Here is a 26,304-nt window from a genome sequence, read left to right on the forward strand (position 1 = left end):
CCCCCACCCCCTCTCCGGCCTATCACCCTCACCTTAGCCTCCTTCCACCTATCGCATTCCTAACGCTCCTCCCCCAAGTCCCTCCTCCCTACCTTTTATCTTAGCCTGTTTGGCACACCTTCCTCATTCCTGAAGAAGGGCTTATGCCCGAAACGTCGATTCTCCTGCTCCTTGGATGCTGCCTGACCTGCTGTGCTTTTCCAGCAATGCATTTTTCAGCTCTGATCTCCAGCATCTTCAGTCCTCACTTTGCTCAGAAGGTAGTGAAGAGTCAATCACATTGTTGATGGTCTAGAGTCACACGTAGGCTAGACCAGGTAAAGATGGCAGATTTCCTTCACTAAAGGGCATTGGTGAACCAGATGGGTTTTTAATGATAATTGACAGTGGTCACTATTAAGTTGGACTTTTTATCAAATTCAAATTTCAACCATCTTCCATGTTGCTCCCAGAACAATAGACCGGAGCTCTGAATTACTGGTCCAGTGACATTATTGTGATTCATCATCTTCTCTGAAGAGGCTGGGGGTAGAGACACCTCTAGCTTTGATCGGATGGCAGTTTCAGAATTTCAACCCAGGAAACAATATATAAGTAAGGACGGTGGCTGGCTGAGGGCACCTTGCAGTTTGTACCACTTTCATTCATCTGCTGGCCTTGTCCTTCTGGGTTGGAGTTGTGGGTTTGTCAGGTGCTTTCAAAGGAGCCAAGATGAATTATTTTGTGAACTTAGCAATTTGATGATAAACAATGCAAGCCAACAGTGGACTGGTGCAACTGAGACAAGAACTTTTGGATGTTTGCCTTTAACTTTATACCTCCCTGACCTGAAGTTACTGCGTCCTTACTGCAAAATGACAACAAACAGCAATTGCCTCACCATCATTGCGACCGCAAAAAAAAAGTGTCAATGGCTTCACCTCCTGATTAAATAGTAACATTCTCTTCACTTTCCAAGGCTGAGCTCAGCCAGTGCTTCCTGATCATGTTTAAAATGCTGCTAAAATTTCCTGTGCTGAGCCTCAACATCACCTCATCCACAACAGCACCATTATTCTGCACATTGGCACCAGTCTTGAGTGAGCTAGTCCACAGGGCTGCCAAAATAGGGCATGTGTTCGTGTGCTGTGGAGTTTGGAAGTGACTTGAATCTCCCCAAATTTGGCTGCAAGGTAGGAGACTATCCCAGCAGTTCTGGCTCAATTCAAAAGCGCAATATGAAGGTTGTATTCAGCTTGAGATAATAACCTGCAGTCAATTAAAGTCCACTTGGTGAAACTGCATAAAGTTTTGTCTGAGTGGCCCAATGGCTAGCACTGGTATTGCAAAGCCCCAGGAACCCAGGTTCGATTCCACTCTCAGGTAGCACCGGTGTGGGCTTCCTCCCACTGTCCAAAGATGAGCAGGTCAGGCGGATTGGGTGTGTTAAATTGCCCTCTAATGCATAGGGATTATGAAGGTTAGGTGGATTAGCCATGGGAAATGGAGGGCTCCAGGAATGTGGAAGGAAGGAGGGTCAATCTTCAGAGGATCGGTGTGGACTAGATGGGCCGAATGGCTTGCTCCCACATTGTAGGAATTCTTAGGTAAGCATTAGTCTGCACTCAATCGCTCACAGAGAATGCACCGTGGATCTATTAAGTTTCCTACTCCCTGTGACGTTTTAAAATCTCCTCCTCCTCCCTCCTGCAAAATAACTACAAACTCTTTCTGTGGCTGTGATTTTAAGGAGGCAATATTACATTCAGCGTCGGACCTAAGGAGACGATTAAATGAGCCACACTGTAAACTGCCTTTAGCACAGGGGAGTACACCAACCCCTTTGGCAACTATTTCCTGTTGCCGCTGTTTTAATGCTAAACAGATCTCTTTCTTTCCCCCCAATTCCTAGCCAGAGCTCCGGACTCCTGTCAACTAGCCGCATGTTCCCTCCCTCTCTCTATTTGCTGTAGACAGTGAACACCGAAGGCAGGGTAAGGAGCAAGGAGAGATTATATCCTGGTAAGTGTGTCTTTTATTTGGGGGGGGTGCTTTCTGTTCTCTCTCTTCTCGAGGTCATGTGCAGTCAACATTTCTCTCTGCAGTTAGCTAATGGGTGTCTGGGAACATCTGGAAGTAAGTGGTCCCCTTTCTGAGATTGTTTGCTGGGAGTGAGTGAGAGAGACACACACAGAGGCAGGCAGGCAGTCTGTGAATATTGCAACTCCCCTGTTACTTTACTGGACAGGCTTTTTTTTCAGCATCACCGGACTCTGTCAGCTCAGGCCAGACAGGAGGCTGGCCTGGGGCACTGAGACTTTGTCAGAAGGCTCTAGGTTTACTGAGCTGCAGAACGTTGATCATTTTGAAGGTCTGTAAATTGAGAAGTTTTTTTTTTGGTTTGTTTCCCTACTCTTTTGTGTGTGTTTAAGTTTCACAGGGTAGCCGAGACTGGGGGAAATATCTAATTAAGAGCTAAGTGACCGTCCAGGATTTCAGTGTAACACAGCCAGCGTGAGTTAAAATGGGATGAGAGTGCCTGATTATTGGTGGTCAGTGATGTGTTGCTGGATTCGGTGTGCGGAACCAGTTCACCCTCTCACTGAGGATTAACGCTTTACCGGGAATTCCAAAGACAGTCTCCGGCGAAGACATACTCGGCCAAAAACAAAATCGAGAAGCTTCTGCTCGGGACTGAACGGGAGACAGAGTGAGGAATTAGGGACTGCGTTTAAAGGGGCAGAGGGACCTCAGAAACACTGGATTTAAAGGGGCAAGGGGCTCTGAGAAACTGGCACTGGATTTAAAGGGGCGGGGGTGTCTGGGAAGCAGACACTAGATTTGTAGGTAAACTGCTTTAAGAGTGTGAACATCTAGAGAGGTATGGGGCTTATTTTAAATCTTGTGCAAATGAGTTCGTTTTGAGTCAGTTAAAATCTTGCATTGTAAAATTTATTATGGAATTGGAGCTAGTCCAGACCTCTTCACTATTTAAACATTCCATTTGTGCGTGTATAATCTGAGCAGTAAGTACATTTTTGCTGTGGATGGACATTGGAAGAATTTTAAGGGATAAGGGGGAAATGGGTAACATCGGCACAAAGGATATTGTGTGCATTTGATGTAACTGTTTAACCTTAGTGAGTATCGCATGCAGTGAAATTAATTGCTTAAATGTTGCAAAAGTCTTTTGTAAGAGCTTCTAGCTTTCCAGCAACTGCCTATTTTCATGAGTACAACTGATGTTAAACTGCACAGTGGTGAAAAATAGCTGCGAGGCTCAGTTTCACAGACCAGTGGAATCAATTCAGCAGAGAATCGGTTATGGTGCGAATATTGACATGTATCCTATCCATTCAGTATGATGCAGAGACTGAAATAAGATTGTGTGTCTGGGGTAAATTTGCTTCCCTAACCCAAGCAGGAGAGAGGCAATCTGAGAGATGATTCAGCTTGTTTGCAAGAAACAATTTTTACTTATTGGTCTTTCTAATTCTCCTAGTTGGGAGACTGGTTTCTGAGTTCAGATTCTTCTTCTCTGTTCAATGCACTAACCCCCTCCTCCCAATGGACAATGATCCCTGTAGTGGTCTTGGGATCAGCTGTACAGTGCTGTGCAGACGTTATCCTCAAATACTGAAACCCTAACCCATAGGTTTCCAGTTCTGACAGTCTGTTATGTTTGTTTCTGAAATATTTCAGCACTGATACTCTAGAGTATTAGCGTCAAGGATTACACACTTGTCATTTGCAAAAAAAATATATAATACAAATTAATTAAAAGTAATAATTATTGCAGCAGCATTGACTCTTTCACATGAATTTGTGGCAGATCTTTTACTGATGTGTTTCTCAGGTCACTTTCAGTGTTCTAAATATTTAAATTTTGACCCTCCGGTAATTCTTTAACTCCGGGACCCAGGACACCAGGCTCCCAGACCTGAGCTAGGTTCAAACATCTGAATGATTGCCGCTGCTGTGACAATTCCCAAACAATGAACTTAAGATATTTAACAGGCAGCTCCTTTGAGATCGTAGACTACTAATTCATCACATACATCCTTCCAGTCTCACTTCTGCCAAGAAACACAGTTTGACTCACTGCCTTGAATCTTCTTGAAGTTTAAGTGATCTTGAGGGATTGTCATATTTCATTCTAGAGAGGCCCAAAATAGAAACACGGTCGAGGTGTCAGTCATGAATCAGTGGTGGCAATCTCGATTTGAAATCAAAGGTTTGTGGGTTCTATGCACTCTGGAGACTTGGCTGTATAAATCAGGTTAGGACTTCAGTGCATTGCTGAGAGAGTGCTATACTGCTGGAGGTACGGACTTTCAGATGAGGTGTTAAACAGAAACCTGGTCTGTTGTCATGGAAGCTCCCAGGACACTAGTGTAAGAAGAAGAGAGAGATGATTTTGTGAGCCTCTTGTCAGATTGCCCGAGTCTCCTGTGCTCTAGGAATGGAGATCCCAGTCTGTGAGGCCTGTCCTTTTGTGATATTTGTGCAAGATGGCGGCAGCGTAAGATGCTCCAGTCTGAGCTCCTCTGCTCTGCCCATGACTTTTTTTTCTTTCATCGTCTTTTTTTCTCTTTTTTTTTCTCCTTTTTTTTACCTCCTTCCCGTTTTTTTTTTCAACGAGTGACTTTGACTTACTCGGAAGGGAATGGAGGAGCTGGTGAGCCCCGGAGGCAAATCCCGTGACCATAAAAGATACCGAATTCTATTGTATTGTAGCTTGGGCCTTTCAGTCTTGGTAAATCCTTGGTCAGCATGGACAAGTTGGGCCCAATGGCCTGTTTCCGTGCTGTATGACTGTACGACTCTATAATTGTCCTGATGTCCGCTCCTCAAATATTAATGAAAACAGAGTAATACCTGATCACTGCTGTTTGAGTGTCTTTGATTCCTGAAGAAGGGCTTATGCCCGAAACGTCGATTCTCCTGTTCCCTGGATGCTGCCTGACCTGCTGCGCTTTTCCAGCAACACACTTTCAGCTCTGATCTCCAGTGTCTGCAGACTTCACTATCTCCTCTGTCTTTGTCATGTGCAAATTAGCTGCCATATATTGCAAAAGGGATCAAAGTTCAAAAATACTTCTTTTGGACCTTTGTGCGGTTGTTAAAAGGTACCATGTTTCCTTTTAATCTTCTGCTTATTGTATGCCAGCGGTGATCAGATACTGTCATAGCCACCAATATGCGGCCTGTAATCACTGTCTGTTATTTCCGTTGGCAGAAAGCAATAACACAGATAGCTTTGATACCTGACTGCCCAAATCCAACATCGTGAAAACAATGCTTAATACAGTAAATTTGTTAAAATGTTCATTCACAAACTGTAAGCACAGTTTTGGCCAGCACAATACCAGAAAGATGTGGATTTTTGGAGTGGGTACAGATAAGTTTTACCAGGATGTTGCCCGGTATGGGGGAATATTTAGCTATGAAGAAAGGTTGGATAGACTGGGTTTGTTTTCGGTGGAACGCAAGATGTTGTGAGGCGACCAATGGAAGTTTATAAGATTATGAATGGCATGGACAGACTGGAAAGTATGAGGCATTTTTTTACAGTGGACTGGTAAATTACCAGGGGACACAAGTTCTAGGTGGGGGGGTGTAGGAGGGACGTTTAAAAGAGATGTGCGAGGCAATGTTTTCACACAGGGTGGTGAGAGCCTGGAATGTGTGCCAGAGGTGGTAGTGAAAGCAGACACAATAGCAGCACCTGGACGAATACATGAATAGGAAGGGAATAGAGGCATACGGATCCTGTAAGTGAAGACAGTTTTAGCATGGAAGAGCAAAACGTGGCAGCGCAGGCTTGGAGGGCTGAAGGACCTGTTCCTTTGCTGCATTGTTCTGTGTTCTAAGTGTGAGCCTGAATGACGCTAACATTACTTGCTCCAAAATATGCCAGGGTGCCTCAACAAATTGGACATGGCAGTATAGGAAGGCATCAAGAAGAACATCAAAACCTTTTTGCAATGGAAAGGAAAAGGATAACTTAATAAACTGAATATGTTTCCAGATAGAATGCTCATAGGCATTTGCAGAAAATGGGCAAAAGACAGCATATTGCACATATTTCAAAAAAAAAGAACCGTGATATAGAAGGGACAGAAAGCTAAGGTTATCCAACATTTTGTCAGAAGTCACATGACACCAGGTTATAGTCCCCACAGGTTTATTTAAAATCTCAAACTTTCGGAGTGGTGCTCCTCCATCAGATGAACTTCACTTGAGGAAGGAGCAGCACTTTGAAAGCTTGTGATTTTACGTAACCCTGGTGTCGTGTGACTTCTGACTTTGTCCACATCATCCTATATTTAAAAAAGAGAGGGGGGGAGAAATGTAAGAAATATAGATCAATGAGATTAAAGTCAGTGGTAGGAAAGGTGTTAATTTTATTCAAAGACCTTTTATTGTTGAAATTTGGGGAAATCAAAAGTATAATAAAGGATAGGTGGCAAAGATTTTAAAAGAGAAGGTCTTACTTCACCTTCTGAAATCCTCTGGAGTAGTAATAGAGCAGACAAAAGTAATTGAGTGGTTGTAATGTATGTGAACTTTCAAAAGATCTTTGATAAATAACTGCATGGTAGACATGTGAGTATAAGGTCAGAACGTAAGGCGTCAAAGGACAAGTCACAGAATGAATAACAAACTAACTACAAAAACAGAAAACAGGGTGGGTTAAAGGTACTTACTGTGACAAGTGGACAATGGGAAATAGTGTTTCCTATTGGTTGGAGATGTGACACATTTGTTGACTATTAAATTATCAGGACTCTGAAGTCAGAAAGAGATAGTCAAATGGCATTGTGTGTCAGCCTCTCTTACTTTGTTTATCTGCACAAAACAGTTACACGTTTTCATCCACTGAAAATTTAGTCTTCTATGGTTCACAGTTTTAAAGAAAACAAAGGATGCTTACCTTCTGAAGTAGAAGGTGTGTGCTGTGGATGTGCCTTGTACTGTATCTGGACAGTCTGTCATGTTCGTATATTGCAAAAAACATGGTGGGAGTTTACTGTAATGGGAAAAACTGTGGATGGAACTCAGCTGGAGATATGGTTATTCTGAGTGACAATGACAAAATGCATAGTGACCTTTAATAGAGAATGTATGTGTAAATAGTGAAAGAGTTTGAATATAAATAGGTTTAATTTGGATCATTTTGATTAAAGGAATAATCAGATCTCACACTCCTTTGAAAGTACAAGTCTAAATGGATTACAGTTAGTTGTAAGATATTCAACGATACAAATTCATAAATTAAAATTAGTAATACAGACACCAAATGAAACGGAAACAAAACAGTATGTTCGTTTCTAGACCACTAGAATGCAAAATCCATGGGATGAAATTAACCTAATTTAGACATGCTTAAGTACAGTTTTGGACTCCGTGCCATAAAAGGGGTATAAATGCCCTGAAGAAAATGAAATAATTATTTACCAGGATTATAACAACAGAGATGGTGCAATTATCAGGCAAGGCAAGACAGCACAGAATAGAGTTATCTCCTGTAGAAAAGAGAAGATTGAGGAGGTGACCTCATGGAAGTTGTTGGATTATGAAAGGATTTGATTGAGTAGATGTGGAGAAAATAGAGTTGCCCAGCACAGAAACAGACCCTACGATCCAACTTGTCCATGCCGACCAGATATCCTAAATTAATCCAGTCCCATTTGGCCCATATCCCTCGCAACCCTTCCTATTCAAATACCCATCTAGATGCCTTTTGTAATTGTATCAACCTCCACCACTTCCACTAGCAGCTCATTCCATACATGCACCGTCCTCTGTGTGAAAAAAATGCCCCTTAATTCCCTTTCATATCTTACAACACCTCCCCCCTCCCCCAGGGGGAAAACAAATCCATCTTGTTTTGGATTCCCCCATCCTGGGGGAAAAAGATCTTTATCTATTTACACTATCCATGCCCCTCATGATTCTGTAAACCTCTATAAGATTACCCCTCCGCCTCCAATGTTCCAGGGAAAACAGCCCCAGCCTCTCCCTGTAGCTCAAAGTTTCTAACCCTGGCAACATCCTTGTAAATCCTTTCTGCACCCTTTCAAGTCTGTCTTAAATTTACCACTGTCCTCTTCAAGCAGTTTTTACATCCTGTCTCTTTGCAAATCTTTTGTCAGCTCGAGAGATAACACAAAAGGTTTGAAAAAATACCACAGAGCTCAAGTTGAAACACATTAAAATGTTTCCTGTGCTTGTTTTGGACAGATGGTCAGTACATTCCTATTCTGGACCCTAAATATCAAGAATATTGAAGCAGTTCAGCAGTTTCCATGTGTTGTGGAGGTGAAAGTAAGAGTCATAAATAGAAGTTAATCACTCATACATTCAAAAAAAATTCAGGAAAATGTTTGCTCAGAAAGTTTGAGGTGAATAGCACAGACGCATATAAGGAAAATCTACATAAATATGTGAAGAAGAATAGAGGGTTAAATAAACCGGGAACAGGTGAAAGGTCACGTGGAACTTCAACACTGCAGAGATCAAGTTCAGCAGCTGCTGCTGCACTATAGAGTATACGTAATTCCATGAAAAAAAGTGTTCCTAACAAGCTAGCTTAACACTTAAGCTCAGTCACCATCTCCCTTCAGCCAGAGATTTGAAAAATGGAAGGTTTAACTGTATTCTAGAAGCCAGTCAGTTCCTACCTCCAATTTGTACACCCTCAGACTGCGTTCCCCTGACTGCTGTGGGACCCATGATGGGCATGTGATTGGTGGATGAGTATTACATCATGAAGAGAGCATCTATTGGAAGGAACCAGCAACAACTGTTGTCTCTGCAGTAGACGCTTTCTCCAAATCCCTGTCAATTGTCACACTTCTGAGTAAATCTCTTGTGCCTTATACAATATTTCAATGTTGAGTTGCATTGCTCAGTATGCATTTCTACGCTAGCCCAGGAACCTAACAATGTGTATTCTTTACTTAAAATGTAAAGATGACCTTATTTCAGCCTGTGGACTATCAATGTTGGTGAGATGAGGCTAAAATAACATTTTAAGTAGTTTTATCAGACAGATAGGAAATGGGCTTATGAAAATGATTGGATTAATAGTTTATGATTGGATTCAGTTTAATTTCTCTGTAAATCACCTTGTTTAACTTTAAGCAAAGTAACTTCTGAAATAATGTCATGAATCCTGCTTTCTGAACCTGGATGAGCTGTCATTTGAGATCTTAACTTTGTGATTTATTTTATCACTATATTCCCAAATATTCCTGAGGAGTGGGTCAGTGCCAGGTAATTCATGTGGGACCAGAGGCCTAGCAGGCATGAAATATGTCTCATCTATTGGATTTATCCAATGTGCATGCATGTGAAGTTATTCACTTTGTTAGCAAAAACAGGAATGCAGATTATTATCTGAATGGTGATTAAATTGGGAAAGAGGGAGGTGTAACGTGACCTAGGTGTCCTTCTACACCAGCCACTGAAAGTAAGCAAGACCCAGCAGGTGGTTAAGAAAGCAAATTGTATATTAGCCTTCATTCTGCGAGGATTCAAGTACAGGACTAGGGATGTCTTTCTGCAATTTAACAAGTGAAACCACACCTAGAATATTAAGTGCAGTTTTGGTCTCCTTTATTTGATTAGATTAGATTTCCTACAGTATGGAAACAGGCCCTTCGGCCCAACCAGTCCACACCGAATCTCCGAAGAGTAACCCACCCACACCAAACACTACGGGCAATTTAGCATGGCCAATTCACCCTAACCTGCACACCTTTGGACTGTGGGAGGAAACCGGAGCACCTGGAGGAAACCCACGCCGACATTGGGAGAATGTGCAAATGCCACACACACAGTTGCCTGAGGCTGGAATTGAACTTGGGACCCTGGTGCTGTGAGGCAGCAGTGCTAACCACTGAGCCACCTTGCCACCCACTTTTTGAGGAAAGATTTTCCGGCAAGGAAAGTTTCCCAGACTGATTCCTGGGATGACAAGACTGGTGCGCGAAGAGACTGGATCAGTTAGGACTATATTCACTGGGGTTTAGAAGAATGAGGGGAGATTTTGTATAAATCTATAAAATCATACAGGACCCGACAGGATAAATGCAGGATATTTCTGATGAATGGGGAGTCCAGAAAAAGGGATCATAGTCTAACGATATGGGGTAGGTCATTTAGGACTGAGATAAGGAGACATTTCTTCACCTAGAGAGTGGTGAGACTGTAGAATTTGCTATCTTGAATGTTGATTGTTTTCAAAGAAGTAGTTACCAGGCTAAAGGGATCAAAGGGAATGGGGAGAAAGTGAGATGGGGGTCTGAGTTGGATGATCAGCCATGGTCATATTGAATGGCAGAGCAGGCATGAAGGGCTGAATGGTCTCCTGTCCTATTTTCTTTGTTTCAATGTTCTCTGTTATTAAGATATGCTATAAAATGCTCTGGGTTTCAGTCTTGGTGAAACTCTCCTGCTGGTTTGGTCATTGGCAGTCTACCCAAGAGAATTAAGTACTGTAAGGTGAATTGTCATTGCAGCTCATCTTGTAACAAGACCCACCTGAAAGGATAGCTGGCACTATCTTCTTCCCCTGTATGACTCTACAGGGCCTGTGTGATCAGGGATGGGTAAGGAATACCACCCAAAGTCTAATGGGAAGATGCTTATGTCTTAAACAAGGTGTAGTCTTTGGATGATACCTGTAATGTAACCTGTAACTGTTTGCTATGATAGAAGCATAGCCTCAGTAATAATTCTATGAGGAAGGTGTCTATATTGGGTCTTTCTTCTTCAAGATCCAAAGCTGTTTCCCCATTTGAGTCCATGTGATATCATCGTATTGGACAATTCTTAATGCACTCCACAGCATTAATCCTTTAAGACTGCTTACACAATATAACACAGCTATTTCACTTTAAAGCCACAACTTTGGGAAAGTAAAAGTTATATTTCAATGTTATCCTTGGAGAAATGGTCCCAAAAGCCTATGAAACCAGTCATCATAATTTCACCTGTTCAGTCCTGCCACCTTTCTGGTGAATCTATACTGCACCCTCCCCCTGGGACAGTACATAATGCTCAAAGCTGAACACACTACTCCACATGAAGTTCAAGTCACTCTGACAGCAACTGTGGAGTTTCTTTTTCCAGTCGTATCATGGAGATCTGCTGAATGTTTGACAATTACTGGCAAATTTATAGTGCACACCTGTGTGCTTTGAAGTTTATAAGAAATCCCATTTGTGCTTTTTTAAATTCTGAATTGCAGACAGGACATTCACTGCACCCCAAAAATAATCTTTGTTCTTTATTCTTGCACAAAGTGACCTTGGCAATGAGTTGCAGGACAGTACTGCTGCGCAGCCCAGCAACAATAGCATAATGTTGACATTTCCCATAGTGATGCATCCATTTTACATTTTACATACTGATGTTTGATGAAATAGCCTTGGGGTCCGGGGGAGATTTGCTGAACTGGAGCCTGCTCAGAGGTTCGAATGAATAAAGGATGTTTCTTAGGCACTGATGCTGGTTCAGTCTATCTAAGGTCAACATATACACAGCAATTAAAAAGCTTTGCTGTATCTTACTATTAATTCATTTTTGTTCTTTGTTAATTACATTTGACATCTTTCAACTTGATCACAAAACATCACCATTTTTCTATTGAACTGTCAACATTGAGTAATGACCATCTAGTACTATAGGTTGTAGTAGTTTCAGAATGAAGCTCTCTTCCCAGTAACTGGGCTGAGGCATGACTTTAGGAGATTATCCACCACTGCAGCAGTGTGGCAGCTCTATTTTGTGTACTATAAAGCTCCCTGGATAAAAGCACTTCCATATTGAACAAGACATTATCTTTGTATAAACTTCTTTAACAGAGAAACATGGAAAATAGGTGCCGAAGTAGGCCATTCGGCCTTCAAGCCTGCACTACCATTCAGTATGATCATGGCTGATCATGCAATCTCAGTATCCCACCCGCACTTTCTCTCCATACCCCTTGATCCCTTTAGCTGCAAGGGCCGCGTCCAGCTCCCATTTGAATATAACTAATGAACTGGACCCAACAGCTTCCTGTGGGAGAGAATTCCACAGGTTCACAACTCTGAGTGAAGGAATTATTCCTCATGTCAGTCCTAAATGGCTTACCCCTTATTCTTTGACTCTGACCCCTAGTTCTGGACTTCCCCAACATCAGGAACATTCTTCCTGCAGCTAGCCTGTCTAGTCCCATCAGGATTTTATGGTTCTATGCAATCTCCCCCACATTCGCCCAAGTTCCAGTGAGTAAAAGCCCAGTCGATCAGTGTTTCCTCATATGTCAGTCCTGCCATCCCAGGAATCAGTCTGGTGAACCTTCGCTGGACTCCCTCAATATCAAGAATGTCCTTCCTCAGACTAGGAGACCAAAACTGCTCACTATTCTTGAGGTGTGGCCTCACTTAGGCCCTGTACAACTGCAGCAGGACATTTTTACTCAAATTTTCTCCCTATGTAGGCCAGCATGCCATTAGCTTTCCTCACAACCTGCTACACTTGCTTTCTAACCTTCAGCGGCTGCTCCACTGTGACCCATGTTTTGTTGCACCTCACCTTTTCATAAACTGCCACCATTCAGATGATAATCTGAACAATAATTATAATAATTAAGATGAATGTAAAATCACTGCTAGCCATGTCTTAGTGATGCACTCCCTCACTACTGTCAGAAAGCTATGGATTCCTGAGTCCAATTCCAAAGACTTGAGTACACACCTCTATGCTGACACTCAAATGTAGTATTGAGGGAGTACTGTTGAAAGTGCCATAATTCTGACTAAACATTAAATCAATTCTCCGTCTGCCCCCTCAAGTGGATGTAAAAGGCCTCCGTGGCACAATTTGAAGGAGAGCAGGGATGCCTTTTCTGGTATTCTGGCCAAAGTTTGTCTCTTGGTCAACAGTTGACCTGTTATTTAACTGCAGTCTTTAGGATTGAAGGTGATTGATAGCTGGGAAGCAGTCACATTCAGGATTGTATCTACTGTGTAATACCTGTATCATTTTGAGGGGTTTTTTTAACTCTACATCAAATCGTTTTGGATGATTTTGACATAAAATGAGAAGGAGCTCATTTATCATTAGATCAATCAGAGAGATAATGAGGATATTCTTATTAGATTAGATTCCCCACTGTGTGGAAACAGGCCATTTGACCCAACAAGTCCACACCGACACTCCAGAAAGTAACCCACCCAGACCCATTTCCCTCTGACTAATGCACCAAACATGATGGGCAGTTTAGCACGGCCAATCTACTTGACCTGCACATTTTAGGACTGTGGGAGGAAACCAGAGCACCCAGAGAAAAACCCATGCAGACACTGAGAATGTGCAAACTCCACATAGACAGTCACCCGAGGCTGGAATCGACCTGCGTTCCTGGCGCTGTGAGGCTGCAGTGCTAACCATTGAGCCACCGGTGTTGCTGTCTGGAATGCACAGTCTGAAAATGTGGTGGAAGCTGATTCAACAACAACTTAGAAAATTGAATTGTTTTTGTTCCCATGGGAAAAGTGAACCAGAGTGGGATTCATTGGATAGCTCTTTTTCAAAGATTTGGAATAGACATGGTGAGCCAAACGGCCTAATTTCTCTGCTGCATGATCCGTTCAGTCCTTTTTACATGAATTTGGCTTTTGTCTGATGCCAAAAGCTTGAAATTACTTCTGAAACAGTGGGAAGTTAGGAATGCGGAAGGGTCTTAATGAACTGGCTTGAAAGAGTTTTCTTGTCCTCTGTGTGTCTCTCATTGCTCTGTGTGTGACCTCTCCATCAGGAACCAACAGCATTTGCACTCTGGTCTCTGCTCGTGGCTGATGGTGTTGATGAAAGTGTGAGGCATTCATTTGACATCATTCTGCCTCTATCTATCAATAAACAAGTCATTGAAATTAAAGTGCTTGGCTATCTCTGGTGTTAGAGGGAGAATCATTGGGTCAGCATGGTGGCTCAGTGGTTAGCACTGCTGTCTCACAGCACCAGGAATCTGTATTTGATTCCAGCCTTGGGCGAATGTCTGTGTAGAGTTTGCACACTCTCCCTGTGTCTGTGTGGGTTTCCTCTAGGTGCTCCAGTTCCATCCCACAATCCAGAGTTGTGCAGGTTAGGTGAATTGGCCATACTACGTTGCCCATAGTGTTCAGGGATGTGTAGGTTAGGTGCATTAGTCAAGGGTAAGTGTAGAGTAATGGGGAACAGGTTTGGGTGGATTACTGTTTGGAGGGTCGGTATGAACTTGTTGGGCTGAAGGGCCTGTTTCCACAATGTAGAGATTCTATGAATTGTAATGCTGGAGGTTCAGTTGGGCTCCATGGACACAAGTAAAAATGTCCAGGACAGATACAAAAACAACTGAGAAGGCTAACTGAATTATTCTTGAATAGAAGGAGAAAGCATGAGGGAACAGAAGAGTTGACCATATTGCTGCAGGCCCTTTATTGAAGATGCCTTCAGGTCCATGCAACTCTCCATATCTTTCTCTCCAAAAGCTGCCAGACTTGCTGAGGCTTAATAACATTTTCTGTTTTATTTCTGATTTCTGGCATCTATAGTTTTCCCTTTAATGGTTAAATGGCGTGTATAGGTGTTGCAACATTAGCTTAACCTTTTGTCAAGTGCAACAGCCTGCGAAATGGTGGGAGTTCCTGTCAGAGTCATTTACTTTAATCCAGAGTTCAGTCACATTGCGGGTTCTGCCATTAGGCATGGAGGCACCCACCGTGTCAGCACAAAGTCCGTGCAAACCAGAAATCAGCCGCGTCAAACCTGTACACTGGTTTCAACACACACTTTCCTGAATGTGCGCTCCTATTTGAAGCATGATATTTGTCCCTAGAATAATGCAGTCTGCTAACAGGCCTTGTAAGATTAACGACCAATGTAATGTCAAAGATGCTGATGAAGTCTATCTCTAGTTGTGATGAATTCCAAATAAAGTTTGGAGTTGGTGCCAAGAGCTGGGGAGTTGAACTTGCACCCCCATGAGGATGTACCCCTTCCAGACATTTCCTCAGCATTGTAGCACCATGAGATCTCACATGATACCATGACATTCTGTGATAGAACAGCAGACACGCACGTGGTGCTATTCCCAACAGCTCCCTCTGCATTGTGGATGAAAGCACAATGGTGCTTCAGGGGAAGCAAAGTCTGACAATTTGTGTGTCTTAAATGTGGCCCCCAGAAGATCACATACACAGAGATCACAGCATGAAACTGACCATGAATCCCCACTGACTCTTTGCTATTTGCAGTCACATGAGCAAATGGCTGTCATGTTAACCGTTGGTTTCATATCCCTTCAATTCCTCTTCTCCTATAATTTATTCATGAATGTTAATGTGAAAAGAATTGTATGTAAATAGCACACTGTACAACCTCGTTTGCTAAATTACTTTGCAGACAATGTGTCATAGCTGCTGTGATAAGAACAAGTGGCCAATGTCCACATAACAAGCCCAAGGCCAGACAAACAGTAATGAACTTGTTGACCACTGCAGTATTTTACCTATTGTTTGAGTGATAAATGTTTTCTAGGACTCTCAAACTCTACTGTGCTTCTTTAGTAAGTGCTAAGATCTGTTACATCCACCCGAGAGAAGTGAAGTGTTCACTTTGAGTGGAAGTTGACCACATGACCCCCTGACTCTGACAAGTGCTAACAGTTCCTTCCTCCATCTTTAGCCATGGAAGTGAATCTGTGTGACTGTATGAAAAATAATTTCCCTTGCATCCTGCTACCAATCTCTTCAATTTATTCATAGAACCATAGCATTCCTACAAGTGTGGAAACAGGTCTTTTGCCCCAACAAGTCCACACTGACCCTCCAAAGAGTAACCCACCCAGACCCATTCTCCTACCCCATTACTCTACATTTACTCCTGACTAATACACCAAACATGCACATCCCTGAATTCTATGGGCAATTTAGCATGGCCAATTCACCTAACCTGTACATCTTTGGACTGTGGGAGGAAACTGAGCACCCAGAGGAAACCCACACGGGCACGGGGAGAATGTGCAAACTCCACACAGACAGTTGCCTGAGGGTTCCTGGTCCTGTGAGGCACCGTGTCACCCACATTCTTTCCTCTCTGAACCCTCATTTGTGCTGCTACTGCTGAAAGCCCTGTATAATTTTGTAATTTTAAACATCTTCATCAAACTACTTTGTAATTTCGAATGACAAGTTAATTTTTTTCCAGTTTGCAATTGCTCCTAGGAGAGATCCCAACAATTCTACCTTCTCATTCTCCCCATCACAAAAAGAGCCCCAAAATCCTCCAGGAGGAGAGATCGGAGTACAGTGTGTCTGTCTGCCTACAGGGTTTTATTCTGACCCTTGTCTTTTTGTTAAAAGACAGAGTTAAGAATAAAGTATTGGAACATGTTGATGAGTGGGTATGGTTCAGTCTGGCTTGGGGAATGTATCCTATTTGGAAACAAAATCTTTGGGAAGGATTTAATTGATGTTAGCATTCTCCCGTGGGTATATTGGCTGGTGGAAGGACCATTGGAGGGGTAGAATGTAACAACAACTTTTAAATGCGCAGTGGTTAAGAGCTGGAAAGACATTTTGACAGCACTGTGGTTTAAATGAAACAGTAAGAGTTCTGATGATTATTCACTGAGCATTGTAGCAACAAAGAGCAAGTGGGTTCCAGGTCCGTCTGCAAAATCTGCTGAGGATGAATAGGTGATATATTGGCTCTTGACCAACTCTCTTCTGAAAAGATCTGCAATTTCCTCTCCCCTAGATAGACTGACAGGTGGTGAAGCCTGGTGGTCACCTCGTCACTCTGCTGCTGTCTTCGTGTTCCTATCCGGCTGGTGAGGTGTCATCATTTGTGCACCCACCTCGTCACAAGGCAGGTCACGGACCAAAGCAGAAACATTTTATGTCAGCTGTCCCTACTTCCCCTGCACAAGGCTGCAATGATGAGTGGTCTGATGAGGAACTGACTTCTTCTCTGGCGCAGAGATGCAGCATGTTGTATCAGTTGGCTGTCTGATGAAACTTCAAAGACTGAATAGGAGAGAGTTGGAATTGGGAGGGGTCATTAAGGCTCCCAGACCATGACTTATAAGGGGCTAGGTTGCTGTGCAAAGCCCCCGTACTATTGAGGTTCCCTTCTACCCACCCCACAAAGTCAGAATTGGACATGATCCTGATGCTGTACAGATTAACATTAAGATCATCGGTCAGAGCATTGAGTACAGGAGTTGCAGCTGTACAAGATGTTGAGGCAAGGCCACATTTGGAGTACCGCATGCAGTTCTGGTCACCCTACTGCAGAAAGGATATTATTAAACTAGAGAGTGTGCAGACAAGATTTATTAGGATGCTACCTGGACTGGAAGGTTTGAGTTATAAGGAAAGGCTGGATAGCCTGGGACACTTTTCTCCCTGGAGTGTAGGAGACTGAGGGGTGACCTTATCGAGGTCTATGAAATGACGAGGCATAGATAAGGTAGAAAGCCAACAGCATTTCTTGAGAGTAGGGGAGTCTAAAACTAGAGGGCATAGGTTTAAGGGGCAAATACAAAAGAATCCAGAGGGGCAATTATTTCACACAGAAAATGGTGAGTGTCTGGAATGGGTTGCCAGAGGTCATGGTGAAGGTGAGTACAGTTTTATCATTTAAGAAACATGTGGACAGGTATGGAGGGTTATGGACTAAACACAAGCAAATGGGACTAGATGAATTGTGAAAACTGAGCATCATGGACAAGTTGGGTCGAAAGGCCTATTTATATGCTGTAGAACTGTATCTCTCTAAGAGCCGAGTCATTGCCCTGGACACCCCAGCTCTTGTCCAACTAGTGATTAGGTGGAGAAAGCATTTTGCCATGGCTATCATCAATAAAAAAATACGACTGACTGGAGAAAACCCTGTGCTCCCTGGTTCAAATGGTGCTGGACTGTATTTATCAAGCGAATCGCTATGGAATCCCATAATTTGAATGGTGTTGACAATTCTAAGAAGACTGAATAAAATAAACAAACAATCATGAGATGTTGGCGTTGCTGGTTGAGCCTGCACTTATTACCCATCCCTAGGGAAGTTGTGGTGAGTTGCACTCTTGTACTGCTGCAGTCCTCTGGGTGTAAGGATAGTCGCAGTGCTGCGGAGGACCAGGAAACACTGGTGTAAGGATAGTCGCAGTGCTGGGGAGGACCAGGAAACACTGGTGTAAGGATGGTCGCAGTGCTGCGGAGGACCAGGAAACACTGCCAGAGGCTGAAGAAGAAATTGCGGGGGCCCTGGCTGATATTTTTGTATCATTGTTAGCCATGGGTGAGGTCCCAGAAGACTGGAGGGTAGTGAATATTTTGCCCTTATTCAAGAAGAGCTGCAAAGAAAAACCTGGGAACTATAGACCAGTAAATCGAACATCTGTGGTAGGTAAGTTATTGAGAATATTCTTAGAAATGCGATATATATGCATTTGGAAAGACCATGTTTGATTAGGAGTAGTCAGCTGGGCTTTTTGCGTGGGACGTCATGCCTCACAAATTTGTTCTTTGATCAAGTGGCCAGGAAGGTTGACGAGAGCAGGGTGGTAAACGTAGTCTGTACGGATTTCAGTAAGATCTTTGATCAGGTTCCACCTGGAGCTAGCAAATTGGATACACAATTGGCTTGATGGTAGGAAGCAGAGTGTAATAGTGGAAGGATGCTTGTCGGACTGGAGGCCTGTGACTAATGGTGTGCTTTATGGGTTGGTGCTGAGCCCATTGCTGTTTGTTATTTATATCAATGATTTGGATGAGATTGCACAAGTTTGCAGATGACACTAAAATAGGAGGTATCGTGGACAGGTGAGGAAAGTTATCAGAAATTGCAGCAGGACCATGAGCAGCTGGTGAAGTGGGTTGAGAAATAGCAAATAGAGTTTAATAGAGAGAAGTGTGAGGTCTTGTATTTTGGAAAGTCAAATCAAGGAAGGAGTTTCATGGTGAATGGTAGGGCCTTAAGGAGTGTAGTGGAACAGGGCGACCTTGGAGTTCAGGTGCACCGTTCTCCTGAAAGTGGAGTCACGGGTAGACAGGGCAGTGAAGAAGACTTTTGGCACACTGGCCTTCATCATTCAGGGCATTGAGTTATGTTGCAGTTGTACAGGTCATTGGTGAGACCGCCCTTGGAGGATTGTGTTCAGTTTTGGTCACCTTGCTATAGGAAGGATTTTATTAAACTGGAAAGAGTGCAAAAGAAATTTACAGGATGTTGCCAGGAATCAAGGGTCTGAGCTATAGGGAGAGGTTGGACAAGCTAGGGTTTTTTGCTTTAGAACATATGAGAATGGGGGGGGGGGGGGGGGGAGATCTTATAGAAGTGAATAAGATCATGAGACAAGGTGAATGCACATCGTCTTTTTCCCAGGGTTGGGGAATCGAGGACTAGAGGGCATCAGTTTAAATTTAGAAGGGAAAGAATAAAAGGGGACCTGAGGGGCAAATGTCTTACACAGAGGATGGTATGCACATGGAGTGAATTGCCAATGGAAATGGTTGAGGCAGGTACACTAACAACATTTAAAAGGCATTTGGACAAACCTATAAATAGGAAATATTTAGAATGATATGAACCAAGTGCAGAGTAATAGGGTTAGCGTTGATGGACATTTTGGTCCGTATGGACCAGTTTAGGCCAAATAGCCTGTCTCTGTGCTGCAGGACTCTATGGCTCTATTTTGATCCAGTGACAATGAAGGAACAGCAGTTATAATTACAATTCAGGAGGTTAGACATTATTCACCCATCCTGGCGACTGGGGAGTATTCCATCACATTCCTGACTTGTGCTTTGTAGATGATGGACTGGCTTTGGGGAGTCAGGAAGTGAGTTACTCACTGTTGTTTTCCTAGCCTCTAACCTGCAATTGTAGCCTCTGTTTTTATGTGACGAGTCCGGTCAGTGGTAACCCTCAAGATGTTGATGATGGTAGTAATAATAATGATGTCAATTCCAGTTATTACTTTGTAGTCCTGCTTGATAGCACTGTGATGCCCCCTTCCAACATTATACTGATAATTGAGTGTAGACTTATGGGGCAGTAATTGGCTGGGTTGGATTATCTAGTTTTTTGTATACAGGACACAGTTGGACAATTTTCCACATTGTCTGAGCAGCATAGAACATGAAACTTCAGTATTATTGCCGGAATGTTGTCAGTGTCTGTAGCCTTTGCAGTAACTAGTGTATTCCATCATTGCTGGATATCATATGGAGTGAACTGAATTGGCTGAAGACTGGTATCTGTGATGCTGGGCACCATTGGAGGAGCCCAAGTTGGATCATTCACTGGTCAATTCATGTTGACAATTAATGTAATTGCTTCAGATTTGTGTTTTGCACTGATTTTACTGGGTACCCCCATCACCAGGGATGGGGGATATCTGGAGGGCCTTGTCTCTTGTTTGTTGTTAACTCTCCTCCACCATTTGTGTATCCCCGTGATATGAAGGGTATTAAGCTTGCAAGGGTTTAGAAAAAAATTACAAGGGTGTTGCTAGGGTTGAAGGGTTTGAGCTACAGGGAGAGGCTGAATAGGCTGTGGCTGCTTTCCCTGGAACATTAGAGGTGGGGAGGTAATCTTATAGAGGTTCACAGAATCATGAGGGGCATGGATAGTGTAAATAGATAAAGGTCTTTTTTCCCCCAGGGTGGGGGAGTCCAAAACACTAGTGAATAAGATGGGTTTTTATGACTATTGACAATGGTTAGGTGGTCACCATTAGGCTAGCCTTTTATAATTACAGCTTTTATTCAATTCAGACTTTACCATCTGCAATACTGGGATCCAAACTCCTATCTCCAGAACATTAGGCTAGGGCTCTGAATTGCTAGCACAATAACTTGTCCATGTTTTGTATTCATAATTTAAGCATTGTTTATTTTCATCCATGTGTCTCAGTCAGCAACTCCCATTCAGGATGACATTACCACTTTACCATTAATGCCACCAACTTGGCTCTGTCTATCGCTTGCTGCTGACACTGTATGGTATGCAAGTAATCCTGTATTCTGGCTTCACCATGTTGACACTTTACTCTAAGGAAGGTGTTGCTCCTGGCATGCCCTCCTGCACATCTTCTGGCCTGACATTTAATGTCAGAGTGAGGGATATGCCAGTGCACAGGGTTACAGACTGCCTTTGAGTACCATTCTGCTGATGGTTCACACCACATCATCAATGCCCAGTCTTGAGTACTAGATCTGCTTGAACTCTTTCCCGTTTAGTCTGATGATGATGATAGTGTAGGACAGGTATTTGGCAAAAAAAAAGAGTCCGGTGCTTTTATGGTATCGTTTCAGGTTTGATGATGGAAAGATGGGCTTTCATGAAATATTTGGGGTGAGTACATGACCAATTTTATATGAGATGTAGTAAGTGCAGCATACTTAGCAGCTAGTGCTGTTGGAGGTGCTTTTAGCTAAACCAATATAACAGGAAGCCCTTTCCCCTTTCTGGTTGACAGAAAAGATACCAAGGTAGTATTTACGTTAGCTCATGATATCAGTTTTTCAAGTACTAACTGCCTCCCTGCTGAACAGTCTACACCAACAATTTTATCGTTTTGAAGAAAGCAAACTTACTGGGTTCTGAGGAAGGGTCACTGGACCTGAAATGTTAACTCTGATTTCTCTCCACAAATACTGCCAGAGCTGCTGAGCCTTTCCAGCAATTTCTGTTTCAGTTCTTGCTGGAACCGGTGCTCTTTTCTGTTTACAAACTCCTACTACTGCCACTTTGGATTCTGTAGACTCCTTTGTCCATGTGTCCATTGGTTGCATAGAATTGAGTTCCCCAGTCGTGTTCTACCCGTTGTGCTCCTACAGCTTTGGTCTATGATGACGACAATCTAATAATTTGCACAGGAACTGTGTATAGGATTTCCCAGTGAGGCAACAAGCTATTATATTGAGATGATTTACTTTGTTCTAAAAAGAATATATAGGCTTTGGACAATATTCAATCATTTGGAAGTCCAGTGACTTGCTCTTTAATGGATCTGCTAACCTCAATGGGTTTTGCCTTTGATGTATATAACTTGTCCTTGTTTTGTGTTAATAACTCAGGCATTGTTTATTTTCATCCATGTGTCTCAGTCAGCAACTCCCATTCAGGACCCTCCCCTCAGCTGCTTCCTGTCATGAGACTCTGTCAAACCAAAACCTATTCCTCACAAGGCTTTGGGTCAAGGATCAAAGAAGTGTGAATAAGATTTTCAGAACCCTTTCAGACTGTAAAACTTTATTACAGTCAGCGTGTCATTGGCCTCAGCCTAGTTCTCTCTTTAGTGAATTAGTCGCTCACGACTCTTTGGATCGTTTTCAGACAAGCTGTTGCTCATGGCACCAACCCAAAAATAAAACTGCTTTAGCACTGCACTGATCAAAAAGAAAGAACTTGCATGTATATAGCACCTTTCGGGAACCTGCGACCATCCAAGGGGCTTTATAACTGCAGACCGATTATACAAACCATGATCTGGCCACCTACATGCACAGAAGAGGCTAGTGTCCTTGCTGGTCATTATTCACCTCCCCTCAACCTCTTGCAATTATTCACATGTCCCATTGTTTCCATGATGTCTTAGAACCTCAGAGCAAGAGGAGGCCATTCAGCCCTTCGAGCCTGCTCCACCATTCAATACAATCATGGCTACTCTTCTATCTCAGTGCCATATACCCGCTTTCTCCCTGTGCCCCTTGATGCCTTTAAAGTCTAAATCTTCATCTCTCTCTTTCTTTCTTGAATATATTCAGTGACATTGCCTCCACAGCCTTCTGTGGTTGAGATTTCCAGCCCTTCATTACCTTTTAATTGAAGAAATCTTTCATCATCTCAGACGTTAAATGGTCTACCCATACCCTGAGGCTGTGTCTTCTGGTTCTAGACTCCCCACCCAGAGTAAAAATCCCCTCCGCGTAGGGCAGGGCAGACATGATTTATGCACCACTTGGTGGCATTCATAATAAACACAGCCTTCCACTGGATGGAGTTCCTAGTGTCGTATAAGGACTGACTGAAACAATAGAGAACCAGCAATTTAAAGTCTTCCCACTTTTTTTTTGACGTCTGATGCTTTGAGTTACTGTACAGAGTAAATTATTTCCTCACTCAGCCATCTCTTATGAACCCTCCTGCCCTCACCCCAACTCCCCCACTCCCTCCTCACCCACACCCTCCTTTCCCTAAACCATGCAGCAAGAAGGTGGTTGAGAAAATGATTTGAGGTGTGAGTGAACTGGATGCTAGACATCATTGTAATCGGCTCAGGTAGACCTTTCCCGTACCTTACACAATGCAAACTACTGCCAATGCTGAAGATCTAAAATGGAAAGAGCATTAAATGCTGGAAGTGTAAAGAAAGTCAGGCAATTCCTGTGGAGAGGGAAGAGGTGGAATCTCAGTGTGGCAAAGCCAGGGTAGGAGGCTTGTGAGGGTACTGTTTGCCAACCAGCAGGAGAACTAGCAAGCGATCCATATTGCCTCATCCAGGGCAAGTCCACCAAAATGCACACCATTCAGGCAGTGGCAAGGGCACCAGTGGGCATTTCCTTGGCATCAAGATGCTGGGACCAAAATTCCAAGCCACTTAGAAGGTCAAAGATTTTCACAGTAAATTTTATTGGAGCCAGCAAGTAATTGGCAGCTATATGTTTAACTGACCTCTGATTCATAAAGTGCTGTGATTGGATACAGTGGAATTTTAATGCCACTGCAATCGATCTTCCATCAAGGACAGACACTGGTCCCATTCCCAGTGGCTGGGGAGACCAAATCCCCATCCCCCACCTTGGGCACAGGATTGATTGGTGAGGCTGACTTTTAGTGAAAGTTGCCAATTAAAGGATAACCCTTACAGACAATTACAGGGGTGGGAGCTGGATAGGGAGGGGAGCGGGGATGTCTCTCCAGCCTCTTGAAATGGGACCTGTGTCTGTCCTTGTTGGAAGGACAATTGCAAAGGCATTGACATTCCATTCTGTCCAAACATGGCACTTTATGAATTGGAAGTCAGTTGAACATATACCTGCTAATTTCTGGCAATTACCAGTAAAATTTACTGAGGAAACAACCTTGGATTGTTGTAAAACCTCAGCTGATTCCTGACTGTCAATTAGGGAAGGAGACCTATATAACTGATTCAGTGTATATGTTACTCCAGTCCCAATGCAGGCATGGTTAACTCTTAACTGCCTTTGAAATGGCCTGGCAAGCCACTCTGTTACACCAAACATGGAGAGTTCAAAACACTTGCAACCCTCATCTCGGGATGAGAAACACTGACAATGAACTTTGTTCAATTTTGAGTATTTCTTCATTTTCAATGTCTAACTCATTTTCCCTCTTCTATGAGAGGAACCTCAGATTGCTCTATGTTTCTTACACCACCACCACCATGCAACTATCATTGTCATGGTAACTAGAGACACAAGAAAATTTATCCCCAATCTCTTTCAAAATGGTGTGAAGAATTGGTTGCAACCTTTGATAAAGATAGCGTGAGCGCACCTCTTTATTGAATAGGATTTGTCCCTTTAACAATAATCAATTGACTTTCCTTTTTGTTATTGTTGTTGAGAGGCTGAGTAACTTTGAGCCTTCATGGTCGAGTTTAGAAGAATCATCAGTGATTTCCTTCGGAGACATAGAATCTGAAGTGGCTCAATGTGATAGACGCCAACGTTTTTTCCACTGGCTGGAAAATCTAGAACATGGTGGGAGTGGGCAGACTCCAGCCATGTGAGTTATTGTTTAGAACTGAGATAAGCAGAAATTTCTTCATTCGGAAACTTCAGAGGGTTATGGATAGGACACCATGGAGTACATTCAAAATAGAGATAGTTAGATATTTGTTTCCTTAAATGAACTGCCAGAGGATTTAACAGGTAAGGAACGGTTGGCATTCTTATTCTTTTCCAAATCACAGGCATTAGCAGCAGAATTGGTCACTAGTCAAAGGGAGATGAGGAACCCTATCTAATTTTTCTCTCCCTAGTCCTTCCAAACTCTAAGAGAACAGAAGCTAGCTCTACCACTAGCTCGCTGAACGGAGACCGATGACTGATGTTCAGGCCCTTTTAGTCCGTTTACTTCAATGTCACACCTACTCATAAATCTTAGTGCGTGGAAATGGTTTTTCTTTGCTCAGCTGCACAGCCTACCTGTTGAAACATATCTTCACAGGATCTTTCCACATGCCCTATTTACGAGTCTAGACAATAATTGTAGTGTCTGCTCCTTGATGCAAAGCTATTATCTGTGGTTGGAGGGGGAAAGAAACTCCTGCACAAGTCAGAGCTTGAAGTTTTAAAACATTCCCCGCATCAACAACTTGAAAAATAATAGTTCACTGCAAGTGACAAAATAAAGGGGGAAAGTGTTTTGAAGTTTTGAGAACCAGTGCCAGTCCATCATTTCCTTATCCATTGTCAATAACTGGTCATTGGTTTTTCAACCATTTAAGATGATGATAGCTAATTTTCCATCTCAAGGGCACCTTTTACCTCTAATTCCTTTTGAGCAACCAAAAAGCTATCACCTTGAATCTTGAACTACTGCATGCCAGAGAATTTTTATGCTTTTGAAAGAATTCCTCTATGTCTCAGTCACAAATGGCTGACCCTTTTTTATTTTGAACTAGTGATACGTGTAGAGGCAACCCAAAAGAAGAAATCATATCTGTTTTTGTTTTAAACAGGGAGGACATTTTGTCATTTTTACTTTAAAATTTTCAATCATGTTTATAAAATTACAATAGTTGGCACAAATAGGAATAATTTTAATGGCATTGTAAGGATTGTGTTCCATTTCCAGTTGGTGTGTGATGTTGGGAACATGGATGTATTTTGTAGGTCAATAATGGGAAGGTGTAACAACAACTAGAGTAGTCCATCCAATTAGATGAGCATTGCCTATGATATCAGTCCATAAGGATGAAAGATCTCTGAGGATGAAAGATCAGTCCTCGGCAGAGGCCTCACCTTCATTCCCCTACGCTCTCGGATTAACGAGTTCAACACGCGGCAAGAAATCGAACAATTCTTCCGCCGCCTTCGCCTCCGTGCCTACTTCTTCAACCAGGATTCTCCCCCACCCTCTCACGACCCCTTCTCCCGCCTCCAACACACCCCATCCACCTGGACACCCCGCGCTGGCCTCTTACCTGCCCTCGATCTCTTCATAGCCAACTGCCGCCGCGACATTAACCGCCTCAACTTCTCCACCCCTCTCACCCACTCCAACCTCTCACCCTCGGAACGTGCAGCC

General features: G+C 43.0%; 1 protein-coding gene across 3 annotated transcripts in view; it reads left to right on the forward strand.

Annotated features, from left to right (window-relative positions):
• Positions 1 to 26,304, forward strand: part of eva1ba (eva-1 homolog Ba (C. elegans)) — a 76,531-nt gene that overhangs the window by 5,603 nt on the left and 44,624 nt on the right. Inside the window, exons 1-2 of one of the 3 annotated variants that reach the window (XM_043717911.1) lie at positions 1,568 to 1,586; positions 1,892 to 2,001. The gene's annotated coding sequence lies outside the window, so the exon portion shown is untranslated. Of the gene's footprint in view, positions 1 to 1,567; positions 1,587 to 1,891; positions 2,002 to 2,206; positions 2,351 to 26,304 lie in introns of those variants that run through there. The other 2 variants (XM_043717910.1, XM_043717912.1) reach the window with 2 other exon arrangements.

The sequence above is a fragment of the Chiloscyllium plagiosum genome, chromosome 27 (assembly GCF_004010195.1).
Source record: "Chiloscyllium plagiosum isolate BGI_BamShark_2017 chromosome 27, ASM401019v2, whole genome shotgun sequence".
NCBI lineage: Eukaryota > Metazoa > Chordata > Chondrichthyes > Orectolobiformes > Hemiscylliidae > Chiloscyllium > Chiloscyllium plagiosum.